The sequence below is a fragment of the Camelus bactrianus genome, chromosome 15 (assembly GCF_048773025.1).
Source record: "Camelus bactrianus isolate YW-2024 breed Bactrian camel chromosome 15, ASM4877302v1, whole genome shotgun sequence".
In the NCBI taxonomy this organism is placed as follows: domain Eukaryota; kingdom Metazoa; phylum Chordata; class Mammalia; order Artiodactyla; family Camelidae; genus Camelus; species Camelus bactrianus.
This window is the reverse complement of record NC_133553.1, coordinates 43,691,092-43,715,794: the sequence shown is the minus strand read 5'-3', so window position 1 is coordinate 43,715,794 and position 24,703 is coordinate 43,691,092. Positions and strand designations below refer to the sequence as shown.

Genomic DNA, 24,703 nt, shown 5'->3' with positions numbered 1-24,703 from the left:
TCCCCATGAGCTCCTCATGCAGAATTCGGCCTCTTGGGGAGTTTCCCACCCTCTGAAGCAGGCAGCTGAGCTCCCAGGCCCCAGGCTGCCAGGCGGTGTTGTGGGGAGAGGGAGGAAATAGGACCGCTTTGTCCCCCGGACCTGTAGCACAATGGGAGCCTGTGTCACGCCAGCTGCTCTGTGTGGCTCTGACTCGGGTGGACAGCAGCCTTGGAGAAGCACACAGCCTGGGGCACGCCGTCTGTTTCATGTCCCTCCGAGTGGGACCTGTGGGCTGGCTCTCTGTGCCTGAGGGATGACCTGTGTCTGGGGGTGCTCTGGCTGTCTCTAGGGGTGCATGCACGTGTGTTCACGCTAGGTCTGACCAAGGGCAGGGGAGTGTATGTGCTTGTGTGTTTGCATGTGGTGTCCCTGGGGCTGGCTGGGCGAGTCTGCAAGTACAGACACTTGCGGGTCTGTGCATACACTGAGAACAAGAAATGCTTTCGATCACGTGGGGGCACACGTGCCTTGGTCTTTGTTGAGAGCCTTTCCCAAGTGCCAAGCTAAGGAGGGCAGAACTGGCTGTGAAGCTTACTTGGGAGAGAAGTACTGGAAGATCGGGACCAAGACTCTGTCCAATTGAAACTCCTGTTCTGCACACACATTCCCTGGGGCGCTGGGCTTGGCTACCTCCTTCACTTGGCCCCTCCCTGCCCTCCCAGCCTCTCCCTCCTGAGGCTTCCCTGCATCCTGGATGATCAGGGAGGACCCTCATCTGGGATGGGGACCATCAGACAAGTAGCAGGTAGGAGGACTGTTATGGCTGAAGCTCTTCCGGGTGCAGGACGTTCCCACAAGGGCTGAGCTGCCGGATTTGGCCTTGCCTCCCTCCTGTCCCCACTGCTCAGCCCACCCAGCCTGGACTTCCAACCTTGCTGGAATCAGGAAATGAGATTTCAGCTTCGTTCAACTAAATCCAACAAATATTTACAGAGGATCTTCCAAGCACAAGGGTCTGTAAAGCTGGGAGCCGTGGGGAGAGGCCCTTTGCAGCTTCTGCCTCCCAGTCAGGTTCAGGGCGATAAGATCCCACATTTGGGCTTTGCTCCCTACCAGCAGCCAGGTCCTGTCCCCTCAGCTGGCCACAGTGGAGGCCCTGCCTAGTGAGGGCTGCATCCGGGAGCCCCACAGAGAAAATGCCTAAGGCACTGACGGCCCCTTCTCACCTCCAGGGCCCTCTCCCCACCCTCCAGGATCAAAGGACCCATCTGAGGGTCGGCCAGAGCGGAAGGTGGCAGAGGAGAGGTGGTCCCTTGCACCCTTTAGGAGATGATACCAGGAGCTTCAGAGCTGAGGAGCCTGGGCTTTCCTTCTGATTAGAAGGAAAAGCTATTACCCCACAAAGGGGACCCCAACTCCCAAACCCTGCCTTCATAGTCCAACCCGCAGGCAGCCTCCTTCTGCTTATCCCCAGAAGTCCCTCCCTATATCTGGGTCTCCAGAATGAAATGTGCTATATGATCCTTTGGGTGAGGCAGAAAAACAGAGTCGGTTTCTTTTTAATCTAGAAATTTAAGACTTATCAAATATTTAATAAATGGGTTGACACTGGGCCCTCCCTCAGTCGCTGCTGCAGATTTCCTGAGCCCCAGAAGGTTCTCCGGGACTCCTAGGGGTGAGGGCCAGCTCCTCTGTGTGGGGTGCTTAGGGGGTGCCTCCCACTGTGGCTCACTTCCAGCAAATGGCTTCATTTGTTTCCAGGTGCTCCAGTGTGTCCTTGGCATTGTTGGTTTTATAAAAACGGTGCCTTGAACAGAAGAATAAACCAGACTTTATAAATGAGAGGGTATAACAGGAAACTCTTCCTGAGCCCACAGGTCTTCTGTGAATCAAATTTAAGGACAATTTGTGCATTTTTCTTTTACAGAAAGACAAGTATGTCCTAGAGTCTCTGACCTTTTCTATGACAAGTGCCTATTGGTAGGGTGTGACCCCAGCCAACATTTCAGACAAAACCAGTCCTTCCTATCAACATATAAGAAACATTTTAACAATCACTGAGAGAGGAGTATCTTTTCAAATAAAATGTATGTTAAGAAGAGAGCATTTTGAAAATGGTTATTTGGAAATGTTTCCATCATAAGGTGATGTTATTACAGGAAATTATGTTAAAGCTATTAAAAATTCTATCTACACAGTTAAAGAAATAAGCTTGGATAATTTTCCAAACAAAGAGTTTAAGACACAGACATAGAAAACAAACATGGTTATCAGGGGAGGAAGGGAGTGGGAAGGCATAAATTGGGAGTTTGAGATTTGCAGATATTAACTATTATATATAAAATAGATAAACAGTGATAAACAAGTTCATACTGCATAGCACAGGGAACTATATTCAATATCTTGTAGTAACTTATGGTAATAAAGAATATAAAAATGAATGTATGTATGTTTATTATGTATGACTGAAGCATTATATTGTACACCAGAAATTGACACAGCATTGTAAACTGACTATACTTCAATAAAAATACATGTATACAAAAAAAGTTAAACATCCACCAGAAACTAACACAACACTGTAAATCAACTATACTTCAATTAAATAAATAAATAAAAATTAAAAATATACCCCAAAAGTAAATAAAATAGATAAACAATAAGTTTATACTGTATAATACAGGGAACTACATTCAATATCTTGTAGTAACCCATAATGAAAAAGAATATGAAAACAAATATATGTATGTATGTATATGTATCACTGAACTATTATGCTGTACACCAGAAATTGACACAACATTGTAAACTGATTATACTTCAATTAAAGAAAAGGAGTTTAAGAGAATTTTGAATCAGTTTGTTAAAAAAATAAAAACAAATGTTCCAATTATTTTGCAAGAATAACTATTTGAAACCAGGAAAGGTGGAAATTTACTAGATAAATGTCAAATTAAATTGCATAATGGATAGATGGGAGTGAAATGCAAATGTCAGGATTTAATGGGCACAGCAAATGATGCATGCTTATTATTTGATGAAGTGTCTCTTAACAGCTACAGCCATCATGAATACCAAGGCTCAAAATGCATAAAGGTAAACATTCACTTAGCAAATGATTCAGCAATCCCACTTCTAGGTATTTATCCAAGAGAAATGAGAACACATGTGCACACAAATACCTGTATGCAAATTCAAAAGCAATATGCTAAGTGAAAGAAGCCAGACACATATTGCTTTTGAATTTCATCCAAGTTGTGTATATGAGTCATTTGTTCCTTTTATTGCTAAGCAGTATCCCATTGTGTGGACGTACCACAGTTTGTTTATCCAATCACCAGTTGAAGGACATTTGAGTTGTTTCCAGTTTGGGGCAATGGTGAATAAAGCTGCTATAAACATTTGTATACAGTGATTCCTGTGGGCTGGAAGAGGGGAGTGACTGCAGAAGGGCATTAGGGAACTTTTTAGACTGATGAAAATATTCTACATCTTGACTATGATGGTGGTTATTTTTATATATTTGTCAAAACTCTATATATTTGTCAAAATTCTATATATTTGTCAAAACTCATTAAACCATACCCTTGAAGAGTGAATTTTACTGTATATAAATTATATTTCAATCAGCCTAATTTAAAAAAAAAAGTGCTTAGCATATAATCCTACATAAACATTTAATAAAGCAAATATTTTAAAGCATAGAAAGAGTCTAGAAGTATACAACCAAAATATTACCAGGGATAATCTCTAAAAGGTAAGATTATCGTGATTTTTACTTTCTTCTTCATCTTTTCTAAATATAAAAGTAAGCAGAGGTTTGAAAAACTGATTCTAACATTCCTATGGAAGTGCCAAGGACCTAGAAATGTCAAACAGACTTCTGAAGAATAAATTTAGAAAACACTACCTGATTTCAAAATTTATTAAAAGGCTAAAGTAAATCAAGACAGTGTGATATTGACATAAAGACAGACATCAATGGAACAGAATCAAGAAATCAGAAATAGACCCTGTAATTTTTTAATAGCTTTATTGAGGAGGAATTGACCTATAAGTATTATCCTATACTTACATGGACAAGTGATTTTCAACAAGGCACAAAGGCAATGCAGTGCAAGAAAGACGGTGTTTTCAATAAAAGCTGTTGGAACAATTACATACCCATAAGTAAAAAAATGACTCTCTCTATACTTTGTGCTGTATACAAAATATAAAAAATGGACTTAGACTTAAATGTAAAACCTAAAATGGTAAAAACATCTAGAAGAAAACCTTTGTGACCATAGGGTAGGCAAAATTTTCTCAGATATAGCACCAAAATCATGATCCATAAAAAAGTAAATTGATTAATTGGACTTTATCCAGATTAAAAATGTCTGCTCGTAACAGTCACTATTAAGAGAATGAAAAGAAGAGTCATTAGAGAAAGTATTTGCAAATCATATATCTGATTCAGGACTTGTATCCAGAATATATACGGAATTTGCAAAACATAATTATAAGGAAACAATCTAATAAATAATGGATAAAAGATTAGAGATACAACTAAAAACCTACTAGGATGGCTAAAATAAAAAAGACTGACCCTACCAAGTTTTGGCAAGGATGTGGAGGAACTGGAACTTGCATACATAATTGTGAGAATATAAAATGGTACAGCCACCAACCACTTTGGAACAGTTTTTGGCAGTTGTTTTTTTTTTTAAGTTAAACATACACCTATCATGTGATCCAGCCATTCCACCCCTAGGTATTTACTCAGAGAAATGAAAGCACATGTTTCTACAAAGACTTATTCATGAAAGCACATAGCAGCTTTATTTGTACTAACTGAATACTGGAAACAACCCAAAGGTCCATCAACATGAGAATGGATATGCAAACTGTTGTATACCTGTACAATGGAATATTACTCAACATTAAAAAGGAATCACCTATTCATACGTGCTGCAACATGGATGTGTCACAAAAATAATTATGCTGAGGGAAATAAGTCAGACAAAAAAGAGTACATATTGTATGATTCCATTTATATAAAACTCAAGAACATTCAAAAAAAATAAAAAGCAGATTGGTGATTGCCTGGGGATGAGTAGATGGGGAAGGAGTGGGAGAAAGGAATTACACAGTAGGAAACTTAGGGTGACAGAAATGTTCATTTTCCTGATTGTGGTGATGGTTTCAGGGTTGTATAAACACATCAAACACATCACATTGTATACTTTAAATATGTACTGTTCACTCTAGGTCAATTATACTTCAATAAAGCTATTAAAAATAAACATTACTTTAAAAAAACAATTTAACAATGGAACAAACAAACAAAATAAATAAACATTACTTTTATAATGGAATGAATTTCTTAAAGGGAAGAAATAGGAGACTAAAGTCATCATATTATATTATACACATATCTTTTTGTGGTTCGTTACTGTGTGGCCCTATTTAATTATTCATATACTATTTAGAAACTTTGTAATGTACAGATTATGTGTATACCATTATGGCTACTTGAGTTTGGTTTTGTGGTCAGGTCTATAAAAATGTGTATATCACACCCACTGCCAGGAACATAAACCTCTGTTATAATATTGTTTCTGTGGGAAAATCAGAATTGAGTTCCATTACATTTACATAGTTCCTTCCCCCTGCCCCCAGGCTCTCTCTTCTCAAATCCATCTTACACACTGGTGCCAGACTTACCTTAAAAAAAAAAAATTAGGTCATGTTATTTCCCTCTCAAACCCTTCAGTGGTTCCAAATGATGAAGTCTAAATTTAAAAGCATGATGTTCAAGGTCCTTACCAACTGGCCCCATCTATGTCACCAGTCCCATCTCCCAGAACTACCTCTCTCTTTATACATCTGAGCTGTTTGTCAGGTGCTTTCACCACTTTGAGCTTTTGCTCATGTTGTCCAACTATCAAGTATGTCCTTCCCTTTCGCCTCATTTTTGCATCTGGAAAAATCTCTCATCCTCCAAGATGCTTTTCAAATATCACCCCCTCCTGGGAGTCTTCCCAGATTTCTCTCAAACAGAATCAATCACTCTTTTCACTTTATTGCCGTAGCACCTTACCCATGGGTCTACTAGAGCACTTATTCCATTATATTGCAGTAATTGAGGTGCATCTGTATGACTTAGGTTAGAGGCTCAACTTCTAATCCAAAAACAAACAAAACCCCCAAATACCAGTGGTTTGAGCAAGTTTATTTCTGTCTCACTTAAAAGTCCCAACTGGCACACTGGCTCAGCCCTGCAATGTTGGAATCCAAGTTCCTATCTGGTTGCTCCACCAGCCTTAAGAGTTTTACACTCATATGTGTGGACCAACAATGACCCTCCAATATCTCTTCCTTCCAGCCATCAGGACAGGGAAAAGGGACAGAGAGAGTCTCCTGCCTTTTTTTGATATGATGCAGAATTTGTACCATCAATTTATTCACATCCCACTGGCCAGAAATTAGTTACAGCCTCATACAACTTCAAAGGAGTCAGAGAAATGCAGTGCTATCCTGGGTGACCACTAGAAGTCAGGTGTTATATTGTTAAAGAGGCAAGGGGAAAATGGACGTTGGGGCAAATTAGCAGTCTCTGCCACAGTCCACCCCTTTAGCCACCTTACTATCTGGGATCGCCCTTCTTTTCACACATAAAACACTAACATTGCCTCCCAAGACAAGCAACCGCAAACACCAGGGCATCCTGCACCCAACACCTCAGTCAGGTCCAGATTCGGTTACCTGTTGCCTGGAGGCCAACACACCTAAAAGATATTATCTGCCCCCCACCCTCCTCCAACACACAATGATGGAACAAGAACCACATACCACACTTTAAAAACAATTCTTATTCGGAAAATAAAACAATGGGAACTACACTGATGGCCCCAGTCCATAGCAATTGCCAAATCATGTTAGTTAGAAGTTATAAAGACTCCTCCTTCTGTGAAGTGACTTGCTTGTCCACTGTCCTCCTTGGTTCCTGGCTTTGCCCTCTGGGAGCCTCTTTCTGGTCTCTGTCCTCCATAACCACATCTGAAGTGGGCATTGAAGAATACGCCCCTCTCAGGCTTCTGAACTATTTGCTTCTACTCAGTTCCCTGTGCAGGTAGCTCAGCCAAAGGTCCTATTCTGACAGAGCTTGTCAGGCTGAAAACTGGATGTAGTTTTACTGGCTTCCATGCTCTGCCCAGACCTCTGTCTCAGCTTAACGGCTGTTATCTTCAGGCCATCTGAGACAACAGGCCAGGGTGGAAAGGGAACACCCTTAATCTGATCTTGGCTGCTGGGCTGACTCCCATGGTCTGGCAGAGAATTCTCAACTGGGAGAGCTTGAGAAAGGCTCAGGGCCATTGTCTCATCTCCTACTAAGGCTGTCTGTTCAGAGCCAACTTAGGTCACTCCTTCCATCTGGGGTACAGAAGCAACTGGCATTTACAACTCTTCAAGGCTCCAAATTTCCAGACTCTCAGTCAACTTAGATTGCAGGCAGCAGGCGTAGGTGTCCCCTTAGTAGAACCATATTCCCTTCCATCTCTGTTTGCAAACTGGCTAGGTCTAACCTAAGTTTATTTCTCTTACCTAGGGATCTGTCGAATGCAGCAAGAAGTAGTCAGGACTCCCCAGTTCTCAAGTCCTCCTAAGGTTACAGGCTCCTGTCAAGGTACTGATCACAAATGACAGTTCTGCTAGATCTTCTACCTGAGCATAGCAAGGGTCACCAACTTCCCAGTCTGCATATCTGTGACTGCCCCACCTGACTGCAAAAGCCAATGCCACATATGGATTTTTGATGGCAGAACTCTACTTCCAGCTGGTCTAAATCAAATATGGAGATTTTGGCAGCTGGAACTGGGAGACCAAACCTAACAGCAGCTGATGCCAGTCTCCTTCTCATCCCTCCTGACGGACCAAGAACCCAAGCCTCATATGTGTGGCAGATGTTTAATCAAGTTCAGGAATAAGGGAGAGTGATTTTAGCATAGGAGAGAAAATGACTTCAAATTCAAGGTCATATACTGATACAGGAAAATGTGAGATGAGAGGATGGCTGAGTCCCAAGTCTCAGTTGAGTCCTTGGGATGCAACCCACCAAGTGTTCAAGAACGAGCCATCATTGAGTAAAAGTAGATTTACTCAGAGAGATACATACTCCATAGACAAGAGTGTGGTCTGTCTCACTCAGAAGGGAGAGCGGCCACAAGCTATGGGGGTTGTTAGTTTTTATGGGTCCAGTAACTTCATATGCTAACAAGTGGGAGGGCTATTCCAACTTGGGGAGGAGGCAGAGATTCCCAGGAACTGGGCCACTGCCCACTTTTTGACCTTTTATGGTCAGCTTTGGAACTGTCATGGCACCTGTGGGAAGCACCATTCACAATACTCATATATTACAAATGAGTGCATAACGAAGTTCAAGGTCTACTGGAAGTCAAGTCTCCTGCCATCTTGGGCCTCAAGGTCTGTTGGGAGTTGAACCTTCCGCCATCTTGATGTTAAATGCTGTGTCATTCTTTGAGTGGCTGTGCCCTGCCCCCTTCTTCCTGTCTCAATACTACTTCCTCAAAATGTGTTAGTGGTTCCCCACCCCAGGGAATTTCTCTTTAGCAGTATTCCTCTATTGGTCCCTCCTCTGCCCAACACAGTATTTATTTTCAAGCCTTCTATCCTGACATCTCTCTATTCTCACCTATTCTTGGGTCCCTTAAGCACTCTGGGAAAGGCCCTCACAGCATCACAGTTTCCTGCACTTCATCCTGCAGCACCCTTCAGCTCCTGCTTGGGCTCAGCCTCACCCCACAGGCTATGCTCAGGGGCACTCCATTCTCTAAACCCTAAAGGCACATCACTGCCATCAACCCAGAGATGAACTGTGGCCTTCCCATAGAAGGCAGAGGAGGCTACAATCTGGTTGAACTTTAAATAGTCACTTTATCTTCTCCCTAGTCTAAGTTCAAGATCTCATTTGATCCTCGAAACCCCCTGCGAGGAGAGGGGAGGGTGGCACCTGAGGCCCAGAGGTTTTACATCACCATCCAAGGCCACACAGAGGGAGAGAGGCAGGGCTGGCCCATGCGTTGGGCTCCAACACTCTGGCCTGGGGAGTGGCCGGCTTCATCTTGGGTCATCTCATGTGCCCTGTGACACAAGTCTTACCTCTGCGTATGGTGCCCAGAGGACAGGGCTCACTCTTTCTCCCTGATGCCTAGCCAGGCTGGGCCCACGGCAGCCACGTGTGGGGGAACCACCCCCCTACCCCATGCTGCCAACCAATTAAAACAGTTGTTGTGGTGAAAACCACCGTGTACTGAGCAAACTGCTTCAAGGATGCTCTCTTTGGACACATTCCCCAAACACACCCATTCGGACTCCAGCTCAGATTCCCAAACGCCTTGTCCCCACCCACTGGCAGGGCCAGGTCAGAAGGTGGCGGAGGAAGGGAGGGGAGAGGCTGGGCTGAGGGGGTTGAATTGAATAGCTGCTTTCTTCTCGGAGGCTTCCCCCACCTCCAGTGGTCATTGATTAACCCTCCATACCAGATAACCCCTCTATGGGAGGAAAAGAACGTGTGTTTATCTTGGGTCATAAAACATCAATATTGACTTCTCACAGGTGAAGCCAAAGGGGAAGGGGAGGTGGGGTTGAAAAGCGGGGTGAGGCTTGCTGCCCCTCCCTCTCAAGGCCTGAGACACACCTGCCTGAAACCCAGGGGCCAGCCCACCTGGTCTCCTTCCCTAAGGAGAGTACTGGGTGATCAGGCTTCAGTATCGGAAGCAGCAGGATTCCCACCCTCTTCCACCTCAAAGGTATCCCCGAGCAGCACCCCTACCCAACTCTCCTCCACTCTACACTGCTGCAGGCCCCTGATCCCCCTCCTGCACCACCTACCCCGGCCCTGACCCCGGCAGATAAGACAGTGGGATGGGTCACGGGGCTGGAGTCAGACTGCCTCTGCTCTACTGTTTCCCAACTCTGGGACTTGGACAGGTGACCAACTTGAGCCTCCATTTCCTCTATTGTCAGACGGGGGAGTCACAGCACCCAGCTCACAGGGCTGTTTAGGATGACGGACCGAGTTCCCTTACACTTACAAACAGCAGCAAGAGCTGGTGCTGCTGTAAACAGCATCGCTTTCCCTCTCTCTCTCCTCTCCCCCTCCCTCTCTGTCGCTGGAGATGCACGAGATGCCCATCAGCTCATCCCTTCCTCCTTGGTTCCGGCTGAGCCCCTCTGATGTGGCTTAGGAGTGGATGGTGCTGGACTCACCCAGAGCAGAAACCAGGGGTGGTCTGACCAGGGCTAGGGGTCCCCACCCCTCTTCTCTCTGGCCCAGAAGGTGTCAACCCCAGCATCCTCTCTGGCTGGCATTTTCCATCAGAGGGTCTCAGGAGGGGGTCTGTGGCCACGTGCTGAAGGGATGGGGATGCTGGGTCTGAGAGTCCAGCTCCGTCCTCCTCAGGGAACCTCACACCTTCATTCTGGGGTCTTCTCTCCATCCTCCATCTCCTTTCTTTTTGGGGTAAACATGTTTCTCCTCCCCTCCCCGTCCTTCTGGAGGGTCAGAACTCGGAGGTTGTCAGCCGCCCTGGGCTGGACCCTTTCAGAACCTCACTTAATTCTGGGTTCAGGGAGCAGTGGGGGGAGGCATTGGGCTTCTTTGATCTTCACCCAAGGCCAGGACCCTCTCCTCCCCTGGCCCCAGGTGAGCCCCACCTGATGCTGGGAGAGGCCGAGGCCCCAGCCCCGAGTGCCCTCCATCCAGCTGGCCGGAGGGGCCCTGTCCCTGGGCACCTGGTCAATGATTAACACTGAGCAAACTCAGGCCGGCGGGCCTCCCAGCAGGGTCAGGACCAGACAAAGGCCCTGCTGTCTCCCTGAGCTGCCATCTTGGTGGGGGCTGACCAGCCGGTCAGTCACCCCATGGTGGCAACACCCCTGCCTGCAGCAGGGCACTGAAGGGGCAGCCGCTCAGCCAGGAACTGGGTGGAGATAGGCCCTGGAAGAAGAGGACGATGGGGTGGGGTTTGGCCACAAGCCTGTTTTCAAGCCTTAGCTTCATATTTGTGAGCAAGCCTAGGATGGGGGGCTGAGGAGACAAGGGCTCGCTGTGGGGCTCCCCAAGTGTGTGCTTCTGCAGCTGTTGCCACAGGGCTGGGGGCGGTGACCTGCCTCTGAGAGCAGCTCTCAGCCCCCTCCTTTCTCCTTCCTTCTCCCCACCTCCCCTTCCTTCCTTAGGAAGCCTGTTGAGTGTCTTCTGTGATCCAGGTCCTTCCTTAGTGTCCCCCATCTCTCCCCATCCCGCCAAACTTCTGCTCCTTCCAGTGCCTTTGCTTGCATTCTTCTTACAATCTTGGAAACCCTTCCTTTTTCTCCACCTGAAGCTCCTTCCTTCTCCAATAAGTCCTCCTTGAGCCCACCATGATCCCATCCCTGGGGTTCCTCTTACACTGAAGCTCTTATCTCTTCATGCATGTGCTGCCTCCCCAGCTGCACCATAAGCTCCTTGGGGGCTGGGAGCCATGACTCTCCCCTCCCCCAACCCTGGGCAATGAGCACCGTTAGTAGGTTTATCAGCAATGTCACCCTCAGCCACAAATCAAGCAAGAAGCTACTTTCTTGCAGAACAGCAACTCAGGAGACAACTTTTACATCAGTAAAAAATTCCAGATCCACAGCAGAGTCCCAGAGTTGGCCTTGCGAGCCCAGACCTCCCTCCAGCTGGCTGCCCAATATGTCTGGGAACTCTTTATCATCATCCCCTTCCTCCCCAACTTCCAGCCCAGCCAGTATGCAGCCTGGTTTGGGAACAGACGAGGACATTCCTGGCTAACCCTTATGACTGCCCACCAGATCCAGCCCTAAGTGCAGCCCCACAGCCACTGCCGGGGTGCCACAGGCATCCTTTCCCGAGCCAATAACATCCTCTTCTTGCCTGGCGATCTCGTCCCCTCTTCTCCAATATCCTTTCATCTCTCCCCTCTGTTCACACTTCCTCCCTCCCAGCCTCCTTAGCACCAACCCACCTGCCCCTGCCCAGCTGCACGGTGAAAAGAGCTCACATGCAACACATGGACCCACCACTGCCTGCACTACACCCACCACCTGAAAGTTCAAGGTGAACCAGAAGCCATGAGAGAGAGGGCGGCCTATCCTCGGGAAGATTGAGGGTGGCAAATTGGCTGTTTATTTAAGGCTGAAATAGAATGGGTCTATAGGGACACACAGCCCCACATACCTCCACCTGAGGTTAGAAAGTGGGTGGCAGTTTGGGGACTGGTGGTGTCCAAGCTGGGCACGAGGGAGTGAGCATCTTTTGCTACCAGGTGGCCCTTCTTTCAAATATCCTTCCCTATTGTCTTACAGGGGTCCTCATTCTTATCAAACCAATGACGCCAATTTAGAGGCTAAAAAACATGGCAGCTATCCTTAAGGAATCCAGGATTGGGGAATGGCAGGTGGGGAGCTGTGTGTTCCAGGCAGGGATCAGCCAACACACATACCTCTTAGCCCTGCTGTGCCCTTGTGTCCCTAAGACCCCATGCTAAGGTCTCTGGGGTCCCTTTGGAAGTTCCCCTGGCGGACTCCCCTTGGTCCTGCCACAGACATCCTTGCTTCCACGTCCCATTGCCCTCCTGGGCCCACCTCCAAGTTCATGCACTGCCCAGGCCAGCTCCACCAGCGCCAGCTGATACCTACTCTTTGCTGCAAGTGCGCAGGCCCCCACCCCAAGCACAGGAAAGGAAGAAGTGAGGAGAGAAGGGGCTCTTGAGGTTTTCTTTCTTGACTAAAAGCCTAGAGATTAGGAGATACAAGGTGTGTTCATCAGCAGAAGGCTCCTTGCTACACTGAAAGCTGCTGTAATTAATTTTGTCATTCATTCATACAGAGCAAACACTCTCTACCCTTCCCCTCCTGCCACTGTCAAACGAACCTGGCAGCCCCCTGGTAGCCTCCTCCACTGGCTAGGGGCATTGAGCACCTCCTGAAGACGTACATAAGATACGAGCAAGCCCTTGGGAGCCGCCCAGGGAAGACCCCATGGTGACATTCCCATTGGCAGATGCATCCCCCCTGGGCTGGGCCTGGAGTTCCCTTATTCTGTGATGCCTCAGAGTGAACCAGTGCACCAGACACTTGGAGGAGGGGGCGAGGGGACAGCGAGGGAGGCAGGGACAGAGGGCAGAGGGAGGAAGAGGCTGGGGATGAGACCCAGCCAGTGGGGAGGGGTGAGTGGGGCAGGTAGACAAGAGTTGAGGGGTCCAGGGAGCAGCAGGCCCTCCAGAAGGCAGGACTGGGGCACCCGCCCACCCATGTCTGAGTGGCTCCCAGCGCAGGCTCCTGGGCCCTCCCGCTCCCATGGAGAGTTTCCTGGCCAGCTCCCTCTGGCCCCTCAGTCACCAATCCCAGCACGATGGCGCCATCTACTGTGAGGAGGGAGTGGAACAGTTTACTCCATGGAAAGGTGTGAGAATTTGGGGTGGGGGTAACTCCCATCTCAGGGATCTAGCCCTGCTTGTGGTCTGTAGGAAATAGCCTTCAGTATGGGGTCATCTCCCATCACCCCCAGGTGTCTCTCAGGGGGCCACTGCTCTGGACGGTAAGATTCCTTCCTTCCCCTCACTTCCCAGGTCCCCACACTGCTACTGAGGCCCACCTGGAGGGGGCTGGAGCCCTGCCCAGGTCTCTTGTCTTTGACTGGACCTCTCCTCTCTGATCTCAGCCCAGTCCCTCCTTTCCTTGGGCTGCTCTGTGGCCACAGCCCCTGAGCACTTCCCAACTCACAGGCCCACATCAGGTCCTCACCACCTTGCAGAAAAAGGCCAGGTTCTAGCAGACTGAGCATCCCTCTGGGAGGAGGGCAGCAGACTGGGGGAGGGGCTGGCTGGGTCAGGGTGGAGCCAGCTGCTGGGGCCACCAGAGCTTCTGAAGCAGAGGGCAGGGCTCAGTGCGAGCCTGAGTAGTTCCTCTGAGAGGAGCTGAGACCAGCTGAGAGGGGCTGTGGCCACCCAGCCTCTAGGCAGGTGTGGGGACTGCTCGGTCTCCTAAAGGCCTCTCAGACACGTTCTCTCCTTTCTACCCCTGCCTCCCCTCCGGTACACAGAGCCCAAGTTAGTGCCCCCTCCTCCTGGACCCTCCCTCTCCAGATCATCGTCCCTACCACCTGGATAATCTTTCTAAATTTCCAAGCAGATCCCTTTCTGCCTCTGCGTAAATTCCTGCAGAATCTCCCAGTTGTCTTCTGGAAGAAATTCAAACCACCCCACCCGGCGGGCAGGGCCACACCTCTTCCGGCCCCTCCAGCTTCATCCCTCAACACCGACACCCTTCCAGCTGCCTGGGTGCCAGGGAGGCCTCGTGCTCTGCCACACCTGGGCCTGTGAATTCATTGTTTCCCAGCCTAGAACACCCTCCCTTGCTTGGCTTATTCCTCCTCCCCTTCAAGAAGTAGCTCAGATCTCACCTCCCGTGAGAAGCCTTTGCCGGCCCTCCCTGGAAGGCCTGCTTCTCATGTACACACAGCCCTTAAATTTTGAGCTCACCAAGGACACGGACCTGGCCTCTGTAGCAAGCAGGCATGTAGGAATGAATGAATGAGTAAATGAATGAGTGAATGAATGAATGAATCCGTAGCCAGGGATGACAGCCAGGAAAATGGCATGCTGGACAACAGAGGACCATGTGGTCCTCGGGTTCCTGCCCTCTCCCACCCTCTGAGCCCTGTCCCTCACTTGACCACTCCCTTCCTTGACTCACTTCGAAGTCCCTCCGGGGCCCTACCCTTGCCCCCAGGAGTCCCCTGGCCTCCTCTCTCCAGTCTCAGAGTGTCTCCCTCCACACACCCTGGGTTGTCCAGTGAATAGGAATCAGCCCCCTCACTGGGCCAGGCCTTTCAGGTTTCCCCATCTGACCAGTCTGCAGGTACTGGGCCTTCTTCCACAAGGAAGAGCCACTTGGAGCAGGACAAGGGGGCAGGATTTTTCTGCCTATTCCCAAAAAGCCTCCTGCCTGCTGACAAAGGCAGCCCACTTTGTCCTCAGAAAGCCCGCATCACTTCACTTAGACCTCAGATGCTGTGTTCTGTGGTAGGGACACTTTCCTACCCTGCAATACCATAACGTTTTACTCGGAGGAAACCACCATCATGTCCTGAGATCACTCAAAGCAGCCCTAGAGAGAGATCTGGAAGGTGAAGAACTGAGACCCCCGCCAATGGCCAGCACCAACTTGGCAGGCATGTCTTGGAATCAGATCCACCAGCCTCAGTCGAGCCTTCAGATGACCACAGCCTAGGCCAACACAGTGACTGCAGCCTCACGAGAGACCCTGAGCCAGAAACTCCCTGCTAAGCTGTTTCCAAATTCCTGAGCCACAGGAAGCATATGAGATAGCATTTGTTTATTCAATTAAACTTTGGATTCATTGCTTATGCAGCAATAGGTAATTCATATAGATCGGATGATTTTATGATTCTCAACTTCTGGCAAGAGCAAAATACACAGTGAGCTTCAGGGAAGAGTCTGATGAATGCAGCTGAAAGTACACAACTGCCCCAGCAAACTTGTACAGACAATATTGCAGTGGGGCTGAAACTCACACACACCTACCTGGATGGGTCAAACCAGCATCATTCTTAACTTTTCTTGTACTCTTCTCATCTCAATCTGGTCATTCCTACTATTGACAGGTTAAAAACACACACACAAATAAAAAGAAAACTTTAACTTGACTTTTAGAGGTATCTCAATTTCTGTATGTTTAACTCAGTCTCTTTTGAGTAAAACTCCTTAGTTTTCCAAGATTTTCTTATCCGTCTCCCTTCTCCTAGCTAAGATAATTTCCTGGTGCAGAGAGATGTTTATGGACCTTGTGGTGGTGGGAAGAAGAGGGTCCAAAGTCTGAGTGGAGCCCCCCACATCCTTCTACACACACAGGTGGGACAGGGCTGGTTCTGCCTGGTCCCTGGGGCTCATGGATGGGGGTGGGGGGGTGGTGCTGAGGTGTGAGGTCCCTGCGGCTCATGGATGGGGGTGGGGGTGGTGGTGCTGAGGTGTGTGGTCCCTGCACATGGCTAGTGGTGCAGATCTTCTCTCTGTGGCCCCTGGGACCTAAGACCACTTGGCCACATTCCTCCTAACCACACCAGAATAAGCGATGTCCCAGGAAGCCACTTCCCAGACCTGCTTCCTTAAGCCATTTCAAACCACCTCCTGGTTGGCACCATCTTGAATTGCTGCTTTGCTTAAAGGGGGTATGTCACTAAAGTTTCCTCCCTGCTGCAATCTGAGTCAAGCCCCACCCACCCCCTTGCAGCAAGATCTTCCCTCAGACCTGCGGGGGTTTCTCATGCACTGTCCACCGAGGCTGAAGAATGGCACTGCCTTCTTGCTTTTCATGTTCTCTCCTACTTGGATCCCCTTTCTGGTCCTATTGGCGTCAGCAGCAGCTTTTCTGCATCATGTCTGCTTCACCCCTGCTTGAAGCCTTGCTTTGAACCCCCCTCCAGTTCGCTGGGCTATGGGCCTCACTGGGAAGGGCTGCAGGGAAACAGGAACCGCAGGGAAATGAAAACACTTGCATGCAGAGACCCAAAGTCAGCGGACGCCAGGACCCCTGCACATGCAGGCCGCCAGCACAGACACCCTGGGGTGACGTGGGGCCAGTTCGGGGATTGCTCAGCGTCACCCCAGGAGAGCCACCCCCACCTGGATGGTTCCTCCTCCCTCTCAGATTGTTCTTCTAACCCTACCCCTCAAAGGCCTTGGGAGGGAGGCAGAGAGGAGGGAGCTATACCTCTATCCGGATCTTCCTAAAGATAAAAATCTGGAGATGCCCTCAAGCGAGCAGACTCACAGCTTAGCCTCCTGCCCTTTGGGGCTCTTGCCTGTGCATTGACAGTTTCCACCGCAGAGCCCCAAACCCCTCCGCCAGCTGCTCCGAGACTTTTCTCTCTGATCTCCCAGTGGCTCCTCCAATTCAGCCCATCCCAAGCTGACTCATCCTCTTCCCCAAAACAGCCTGCTCCCCTTTCCCCAAACACACATGGCTCTGATCGTGGCTCTCCCTGCACAGGTCTCATCCCTCACTCCCCCTTCCACTGCACAGGGTCAGGCCCTCATTTTCTGCTTTCCCCTCTGGGTCATCTCTGTCCACCTCCCTCCAAGCCCTTCATGGTGACCACAGGACTTTTCCTAATGGGAAATTCGGTCTTAAGGCCCCAGGTTTAAATTCCTTCCCGAACTCCCCAGTGCCCACAGGATAACACCCTTTGGCAGAGTGGCAAGCTTCTTCCGGAACTGGCCTTCCTGGCTTTTCTGCTTTGGCCATGATGAGCTACTTCACAGGTCCCCAAACGGGCCTGGCTCTCTATGGATTTGGCCTCTGCCACACACAGTGTCAGAATGTGCTCACCCTCTTGAGTGCCTGCTGAACTGCTCACTTTTCAAGATCCTGCTTGAGTCACATCCCCAGGAACAGCATCCTTAGTCAGAGTTAATCATTCCCTTCTCCACGTTACCCGTTACCATGATACCATATTCCGGTTTCTCCCGGGTGCCTCTCCCATCCTCTGCCGCGCAGCCTGGCCGCAGCCCCACCGCCTCCCGCCTGGATTGCTGTAGATGTCTCCCAACCAGTCCCCCTGCCCTTGCCCTTGTTCCTTGCAGGCTACTGTGGACACAACAGCTCAAGCAGTCCTCTGAAAAAGCCAGTCAATACACATCCCTCTGCCCAAAACCATCCAGCATCTCCTGCCTCAGGCACCATAAAATCTAAAACCCTGTAGTGACCTAGGCGATCCTCCTTACCGCTGGACCTCCATTCCCACTTCCCTTTCCCTCTCCACCTCAGACACACTGCCTCCCTTGTTGCTTTTGAACACCCCAGGCCCCCTCCTGCCCCTTTGCACGTCCCCCAGAAATCCATTCTCATCTCCTCTATCAGCTTCAAGCCTTTGCTCCAGTCTCACCTTCTTAGGGAAGCCCACCTCCCTGCCCTGTCAACACTGCAACCAGCTCCCAACCTCCTGATCCCCCTCACCACCTGCTCCATTTTCCTTTCTTCTCATAATATCTTTCACATTTTAAACATGCTATTTAACTTATTTTTTATTTTTATATTGTATCCCCTTCCAAAACTATCTATTTTGACTACTAGATCCCATGAGCCTAGAATAGTGCTGACATAGGGTGCCCACTCCCCACTCAGTAATGAATGAGTCAATCAATCCATCAATCAAAGCTACTTATCGGTGGGCTCCCTCAGCAGTCAGTGAAGTCCCAGAGATTGAATCTTTGTTCAGTCACCTCTGGATTCTCAGGGCTTAGCCCACTGCCCTGGCCACAGTGGGTGTACAAGAACCATTTACTGAATGAATGAATGAATGAATGAATGGGGCTCTGCCCCTTTGGCTGAGGGAAAAAAGCAGGGGCCTGTGCAGATCAGAGACCCCACCCACCCACACAAACGATACCATTGCCACATTATTCCTGGCTCCTCCTGTGCCAGGACCTCACTTCCTCCAGAGTCCTGTCTCAGCCCTTTCTCTGGGGGTTCAGGCCTCACTGGCTGTTTGTTTAGAGGAAATTGGTAAGTTAATCTCCACTCAGGTAAGGCTACCTGAATACTGCCTAAGACCAAATGCTTTCCTAAAAAGGTTATACACTGCAACCAGGGACAATCCCTTAACCCAAAGGACTGGAGCAAAGCGGTGAAGCACCAGGTTGGTGTGAGGCTGTCAAAGTTGTCCAGGGCCTGGCCCGAGCCTCAAGCCAGCCCTGGTCGGGAGGCTGCTGTGCCCTGTACGGGATGTCTTGCCCTTCCTGGGTGTCCTCCTGAGGACAAGAATTGATGCTCAGCCCTGAACGGAGGAGCAGAAACTAAACCTGGCACACAGGGTGGGAGCAAGAAGGTACCACAGCCAAGGCTCCGCTCTCCCCCAGCCCCTCCTGTCTCACGCTCCTTCCAGGACCTCAGGGGCTACCCAGGGGGTAAGGGGTGGGGGTGGGTCTTGGCTCCCCAGGCCTGGATGGACCCCCGATGATGTGGGCCTTGGGGGTTTGGGGCTGTTTTTGTAACCACAGTCACGTGTTCCTTCGTGTAACTTGAGCCCCCTGACACGGCATGAGTCTGCACCCCAGCTCCCGAGCCACATCTGCTTTTCATTTCCGCCCCAGGAAAATGGCCCAATTTCCATGAGTCGCTGGCCCAAACCAAGCCTGGAGCCTCTCAGCGGCCAACCCCACCCAGCTGGGTTCCATTACTGAGGGGGGGTGGAGGCTGAGAGAGCATTAGAGGCAACGAGTATATCGTGGAGCTGGACAGGGGCCAGGAAGCCAGAGTGCTCAGGGTGGCTCTGTCAAGACCTCACTGTGTGTCCTTGGGGGAGTCCCTAACCTCTCTGAGCCTCAGCTGTCTCAGCTTTCTCATGAGTAACACATGAAGTGTGTTACACTGCTGATGGAGGTATTATTAGGATTCAGGGACCAAGGTGGCTTTTTAGGGATAAAAACAACAGAATTTCCCCAAAAACAGAACTAAGAAGGAAATGGCCTGAAAACAGAACTGCTGGAAGTGGCCCATGTCAGGAAGCTGCTGGGGCCCAGGGCCACTTTCCCACCTAAGCAATGGAGTGGGCCCCCCACTGGTAGTTTGGTAAAGGTTGGGCCTAATTTCTCATGTCGGTGGCTGACCCTGGTTGACAGTTATCTATTCAGCAGTGAGGGTGTGCCAGGCCTTGGGCAGGGGTCAAAAGGCAAAAGTGATAAACACAACTTAAACTTCTTGTGGTGGTGGTGGGGGTCTTACAAGTAAATAAATAAATACCGTCCAACCCAGCAGAGTGGAGAGGGTGGGGTGAGGCCAGAGGCTGAAAGTAACACACTATTTCTGGTCTTTCTGTGGAGACTCTTAATTGTTAAGATGTTCTTAGCTTGACATTTTTTCCCTAATAAAATATACAGCAAACTCCATCCTCCTTCCAACAAAGATAAGGACCTTAGCACACGTCCTCCGGACACCTTCTCCCATCCTCCACATTCTAAATCCTATATCAGTTCCTTCTATGGGAGTTTGTCAGTGACTCCACAAAGGGAAGTCCCCACCTCCCATGCCGCCCCTGGGGACCCCCTGGTGCCACCTGCACAGGCCATGCCCCACCATGGCCCTGTTTCCTGGGGACTGGGCAGCACTTGAGCTGAAAGCCACAGAGGGCTGGTGGAGGCAGAGGAGGGTGCCGGGGAGAGACCGGCCCTCGGCTTTGCCCCAGGGCACAGGCACAAACAGCAGGACAAGAGCACCCCGTGCAGCTTCCGGGGACATTGTGGGGTCCACACCCCGCCCACAGGTACCTGTCAGCATTAAACCACCACTCTGGGAGGCTCATTTTGTAGGTGAGGAGCCTGAGGTTCAGAGAGGCTCTATGACTTGCTCAAGAACAATTTGTCAGTATATCTGGAACCTCATCTTTCTGACCCCAGGCATGGTGATCTTTGCACCAGCTTGGCGCTATTCTTGGGCACTTACCTTAAAAATCCTAGTCTGTCACTTACTAGGAATGTGACCTTGGGCAAGTTCTCCAAGTCTCTGTGCTGCACTTTTCAAAATATGTTGTTTAACCCATCAACTTTATTGAGAGAGAATTTATAGAATTTACAGAATAAGTGCACAGCTTGGTGAATTTTGACAAATGTATACGTGCATGTTACAAACCACACAATCGAGGTATAGACCATTGCCCTCACCGCAGAAAGCCCCTCCTTCTGAGCTTGGTTTTCCCACCTGTAAAAGGGGACAAACAAGAGTACCTATCTCCCGGCGCGCTGGGAAGATCGAATGAGGTAATACTGGCGAGATACCGACCAAGGCACCTGGCGTGAAGTAAGCATTTGATAAACATGCGTTGCTTTTATGACCTCGTGCTGCATCTTGCCCCCCCCGCCCCCGGCCCCTCCTTGAAGCTAGGGTAGGGATCAGGGCAGGTGCTGGGATGGTCTCTCTGAAGCCTCCCCTTCCCCAGCCTGAGGGCGTCAGCCCACCTAAGACTTGGGGTAGATGTCCTGGAGGAGGCTCAAAACCTCTGTCTGCCTCCAGGAGCCCCTGAGGAGCTGGGGACAGAGGAATGGGCCAGCTTTGACCCTCAGACTGGCCTAGAAGATAGGTCCTCTGTTCTTTTGAGACTTTCCTACATCTGTCTCAGGCATTGGGGGCGGGGCCAGCTTCAGGAGTTTGCAACCTGTGCTGTCACTCAGGGCTTCGTGCTCAGAATCCCCACACTTGGTTTAATGATCGATGTCACTTCTTGCAATTTTTCATAGTTTTTGAGCAAGGGGCTCCGCATTTTTATTTTGCACTGGGCCCCGCAAATTCTGTTGCGGGTGGAAATGGCGGTGAAGGTAGAGTGAGCTGGTGCCATCACACCCCTGCAAGCATGCATGCACGCGCTTGCACACACACACACACACAGCACAAAGTCACACACACCCATTCACCATCTCCATTGTCCCTTCTCTGTTGCTCCCCACAGCAGGGCCCTCAGCCGCCAGGAGGCACCCAGAGAATCTGGCAGCCTGCTCGGCCTGGAAACCCCCTTGGGGACATCTCCTGCTCACAGGGCCTGCTGGCCAGGCCACCCGAATTCCCATCCTCTGACAGTCCTCTCCAGCCGCCTCCACCCAACTCCGCAGCTCAAGTGTGAAACCACAGCTGGGCGCCAGCCAAGGGGGCTTGGGTTTCATCACACTCAACTTCCCACACCTCGGCCGGAGGCCAGGGTCCGATGGGGCTGTTGGCCCAAGGCCTGGGCTGGAAGGCGGAGTAGGGGGTGGATCCCAGCTCCCCTCCAACTCCAGCTTCCTATGCATCCCAGAGTACCCTCTCTCTCTTGGGCCTCAGTTTCCCTCCATGCAGTGGGACAGGATTCTGCAGGACTGGAGCAGATGCCAAGGGTGCAGGGAAGGCAGCCCTCAGAGACAACGGCGTTGAAGGAGATGCTAGAGCTTCCCTGTCCAGTGCAGTGGCCATTAGCAACGTGTGGCTATTTAAATTTAAATTAATTTAAATGAAAAAAATTAAAATTTTAGTTCCTCGCCCACTCTAGCCACATTTCCAGTGCTTGATAGGGATGTGTGGCTTGTGGCTGCCATACTGGGCAGCACAGACACAGAACATTTTCGTCAACACAGAAAGTTCCGTTGAGACGTATCTGCCAGCTAGGAAAACCAAGCTGCTGGGAATGTTGGTAGCTTTACTGACCCCAGGTTTGAGGAGTTGGGGGCAGAGGTCTATGGATGGAAACATTTGAGAAATGCTCTGGATCTCAAGAGTAAGGAGGTGGACACGCCATAAGGGGGAATCAGGAGTCAACCTCCAGGGTCACAGAAACTCTCCAAAGGCAGCTTCAACTCCCCTGTCCTGGAGTGGAGAGCGGATTTCTGGGCCCCCACTGAGGCAATGGCCAAAGCAGGTGTCTGTCCTAGCAAAGTGCTCCCGGCGCCATTTCCAAGTGGGAAATGGGCATCACTCACTCTAGCCTCACCTCTAGGCTTGAGGAGGACTAACATGCTCTGGAACCGTGGTTCTCGGACTTCAGCCTGCCTTGGAATCACCTGGAAGCTTGCTGAACCACAGATAACTAAGTGAAAACTTGAATACACACACTTCCACTTCGTTCATGAGCCAGGTTGAAATGCAGGTGTCTGAATTCAGTTCACCTGTCGGTTTGGTCTGTCTGGGTGGAAGCTATCGGATTGGCTTAATCTGGGCCCATTATGAAGGGATGCAGCAGCGGTGGGGTGTGGAGACTTCGAGAGAGAATGGAGGGGGCGAGGACAGAAAGGAGTGGGAGAGGGAGGAAGGAGGGAGGGAGGAGAGGGGACGGGGAGCACTCTTTGTGCCTCCCCTACTGAAGTTGTTCTTCCTATGTTTTATCTCATCTGCTCCTCACAACGCCCTTAGAAGCTGACAAAGTTGCTGCTCCAAGAAGTTATCACCCCCTACCCCTGCCCCAAGCACACACACAGTCACTAAGGAATCAGGCTGGACTCCGCTTCTTTTTCCTCTTCTCTCTCCAGCTCTGAATATTTTCAGATGAAATAAGCCTCAGAGCTGTGAAGCCATTTTTTTTGTTTTCTGGGCTCATTCGGCTTTGACGGGAAGCTTGGCTGAGTGCAGACGTCTGCGCCCTGGCTCTCAGTGGTGCTTTTTAGGCACGCCTTGTGCAGAATGTAAAGAGATGCCATTAAAAATATCAACGGGTCTCGGTGGCCCCCTCAGTCCCCGAGCCCCACGACCAGCAGGGACACGGTGGGACTTCCTGCCTGCCCTCTTCCGCCACCCACCCCCAGCCAGCACCACCCTGAACACATCTGGAAAGGGTGGGGAACCATAGGTCCTGGGTCGGAAAACCAAGGCTGAGGGAAACCCAAAAGTTGGCCTCTCGTTTCGGGAGAAGGACTGTTTTCAGCATCAGGGAAACTATAATCATATAGCCAGCTGTGAAGATTCTAGAATGACCCGCAGTCACAGGTGAGGGAATAAGGCCCTTCTGGAAAATTTTGAAGGTCCTCTCCCCAGACCCACCTCTGCAATTGGGAATGAAAGTCCCACCTCCTACTTTGTCACCTCCCACTCCACCCCCTAGTCTGTCTCCTCAACATCATTGTCCTTTGGATGCCTGCACCTCAGACTTTCCTCACCTCTCCCTCCCCAACTGCCCTGTGAGGAAGGCAGGGCAAGACATGGTCCCATTTTACAGATGGCCAAAGAGATGACGTGACCACACGACTCATTACTGGGAGAGCTGCAGGTACCCATCTCCTGATCTCCCCCGTCTGCTGCCACGCCTCCCATGGGCGGGCTTTGGTGGCCTACCGCCCCCACTCCCTCCCAAACACAGCTCCTGTCTCCTCACCAAGGCCCAGGAGCACGGGTGATTTAGAATTTCCTGCCCTTCTGACAATCTGTGTGCACAAAACGGGCTTTATTTAAACCACTTTGGAGGGCATCTCCTCTACCCCTTCCTCTGGCTTCATTAAGCCGCTAATCTGAAGCGGGATAAATCATCGGTGTTTAACTACCTGATTACAAACGTGCTCCTGGTTCCTGTCTCTGCCCTGATGGGAAGCTCATTTCTCAAAGGGTTAATTAACAGCCTTCACACAGGCCGCATTTAGCAACGAGCACAAAGCCGCACACATAAATAACGTCTGGAGCGGAAGAAGAGGGTGCAGATGGTTTGTGACTTTGCCGTCCAGAGTTTTTTAAACCTGTGTGAACCACGTCCTGTCGGGACCCAGGACCGTGAGTCAGGGTCAGGCTTCGAGGTGGGCCAGGCCAGAGACACTGGTGGCCAACTCTGCGCTCTGCTGAAAGAAAGTCTTAAAGCAAAACAGAGGGCTGAGCCAAGACGTGGGGGAGAGAGGGCAGGCCTGGGGTGGGGGAATGGGCCTGCCGACTGACCCGGATTGAGAGGAGCCAGGGAGAATCCGAACCACAGACCCAGCACCTGCACCGGGTGCTGATTTACCAAGGGGGCCTCCACCCAGAAAGTCAGACTCTGGGGTACAGAGTCCCACGCAGGCCGTGTAGTGCGTGATGCCAAGAGGGCCCAGGCTAAGGGGGATTGTATGGGGCTGGGAGAAGGGCAGTGGAAAGGACAGCCTCGAGGAAGCCAGGAAAGTTCTGGAAGTGGTAAAAAGCACTCACAGCTTTCTGCCTCCTC

The 24,703-nt window shown here is 50.2% G+C and overlaps 2 long non-coding RNA genes across 6 annotated transcripts in view; both read right to left on the bottom strand.

The window, feature by feature from the left end:
• LOC123612063 (uncharacterized) overlaps positions 1-24,703 on the bottom strand; it is a 200,867-nt gene that overhangs the window by 49,768 nt on the left and 126,396 nt on the right. The gene's annotated exons all lie outside the window — the stretch shown is intronic.
• LOC141579858 (uncharacterized) lies at positions 748-23,375 on the bottom strand. Its single transcript, XR_012511927.1, has 3 exons — positions 16,318-23,375; positions 15,594-15,663; positions 748-1,789 (listed from the first exon to the last, which is right to left on the bottom strand). It is a non-coding gene; the product is annotated as an uncharacterized LOC141579858 (long non-coding RNA).